Source organism: Contarinia nasturtii, unplaced genomic scaffold (assembly GCF_009176525.2).
Source record: "Contarinia nasturtii isolate CC-2019 unplaced genomic scaffold, AAFC_CNas_1.1 Cnas_scaffold_6287, whole genome shotgun sequence".
NCBI lineage: Eukaryota > Metazoa > Arthropoda > Insecta > Diptera > Cecidomyiidae > Contarinia > Contarinia nasturtii.
Window position 1 is genome coordinate 1 of NW_022203545.1, and position 2,422 is coordinate 2,422.

Consider the following 2,422-nt stretch of genomic DNA (forward strand, 5'->3'; position numbering starts at 1 on the left):
GATGATCTTGTCTGTGGTCCTGATGAAATTCCAAACAAATTCATCAAGCATTGTTTGATTTCATTACAGGAGCCAATATCAACACTATTAAAGGACTCACTTGAAACTGCCACTGTACTGCAGGTATGGTGAACGTCCTTTGTCAGACCAGTTTACAAGAACGGCGATAGAAACAACGTTCAAAATTACCGGGGTGTTGCTTTACAGTGCATTTTGTCATCTCAATCTATATTTGAAGAACATAGTACACGAAAGTCAGCATGGATTCATCAAGAACAGGTCAACGATAACAAATTTAGTAGAATTAACTTCAAAAACGATTATTAACATGGGAAGAAGACATCAAACAGGCGCCATCTATTTAGACATAGCCAAGGTCTTTGATGGGATTGAATGAACAGCTGCTAAAGTAAGAAAGCTCTGGTCGCAGACAAATTGTAAAGATTGCAGATATCAGATCCAAAGCAATCGAAGTTACTTCTGGGACGGGTCATGGATATCCCATTGGCGCTACTTTGTTCATCATGTTTGTAATTGATTTACCTTTCGTCGTGACCAATATTACCATAATTTCATTTGCAGATGATACAAAAATTTCAAAATATATCACCTCAACAGATGACTGCATTAATCTTCAAAATGACTTGGATCGTGTAGCGGATTATTATAGACGCAATTTATTAAAATTAAATGTAAACAAAACAAAGATCACAGCGGACGGCAGTTCGCGCGAGTGACGAAACCACATTAGTGTGTTGAAAAGTCGAACTCGCTATATATACACGTAATATACGAAATCCAGACCTAGAAGGCCGTTGGCCCCAGTTGATGTATGGTTGGAAAGCTCTTGGGCTATATTCGGAACGTTGCTTAATTGCGTCAGTATGAACTCAAAGTAAAAAGGAGAGAATTTCTGCAACGTTTTAAATATACAAATGTATATTAAGTTTATATTCACAGTTCATAGAAAATATATCTACCAACTATTTTCGTCACAAAATTGATATCAGAAATTTTGTGTTTCAAATTTTGGTTTCGTCACTCGTTCTTCACCTCGATAGAGGTTTTTTATTTGATCGACAGTTACAACGCACATTGATCGGAGCATTTGGAATAGAAGAGGAGCTAATGTCAAGAGTAAAACCTTACTACAAAAAATGGAAATTAGACCTCGAATGCACCGTGACTTGGCATCGTGACATTGGTGGCTAAGAACATTCTACTGAAAGGTAAGGATATTGATACACAATGTGATTGAATGATCGCAAAAAAAGATTCATTTTTTCGATTGATCAGGACTATGGACATTGCTTGGACTTCCAATACCATGCTGCAATCAACCGATATTGGAATCAAATCAACGCCGATGCCGCCGTCTTCGACGACGATAACGACGTGGACATATCCGGGACCGAGTTCGAATAGCAGCCAACTAATCATCACAATACCATACAATAAAATAAAAAAAAAATCATAAGTAACATTTGTTACGTAACTGCTATCCCGAATATGTTGGTTAGTTATGCACAAAAAAAGTCATTTCCCATTTGGTTGAGATGGCTGTGCGGGAGTACAAACGGAGCGTTTTTCCATTGTAAGTATCATCAGATTTTGAAAACAGTTTTTTGCTTCGGGAAGTGCTAACATCATTCGCTTCGTTGTATAAATGCCATTAACTACCATAGAATTTTGCCTACTTTAAATTAATAAATACCATTTTTCTATTTACAGATATGGGAAACACCCATATGTATAAGTTTTCGGACATTGTGAAGGTACTGGAGAGATCAAAATGCGGTTACACATAGTCGGAGTTAAAAAGGGTTTTTTGTGCCAAAAAAATTCTCATCAAAATCAGTCCTGAAATTATAATCATTTATATAAAACAAAACCATATGGACTATATTATTCAAAAAAAAACATTTGGCGAGCGGCAACGAAACTCGATAAAAACGGAAGTGATTAAACATTTAGGAAAAAAAAACAACAACATATTTTACGTTCATTTCAAAATTCGGCTTAGATCATTTTATGTCTCGCTCAAAATGAATCAGACCCAAATGTCATTTGCAAAAGAATTGAATACCGTTGAATACAACATGTTCCATTAAAACTGTGTGTCAACATTTTTATTATTTCTTTGCTAATTAATTTTATTTGCACTGTAAATATAAGAATATATGGAATGTAGTTTAATTTCGAATCAAAAATATTATACACCTCAATTTATTGGGCTACGTTTGATGCGCTTTGATGGTGGTGGTGTGTTTAACTCTTTGAACATTAAATCCCATATGTTCTCTTTTGTCAATCTTGACCAATGTTCAGAATTACGTAATACGAGCGAATTACTATTTCAGAGCAAAGTAAAATACATAATAATAATAATAATAATAATAACTGCACCGAACAGCGTTCCTTC

The 2,422-nt window shown here is 35.1% G+C and overlaps 1 long non-coding RNA gene across 1 annotated transcript; it reads left to right on the forward strand.

Moving 5' to 3' along the window:
* Positions 1-1,005: 1,005 nt before the first annotated feature.
* On the forward strand, positions 1,006-2,034 carry LOC116351787. Its single transcript, XR_004202202.1, has 3 exons — positions 1,006-1,229; positions 1,297-1,594; positions 1,732-2,034. It is a non-coding gene; the product is annotated as an uncharacterized LOC116351787 (long non-coding RNA).
* The last annotated feature ends 388 nt before the right edge of the window (positions 2,035-2,422 follow it).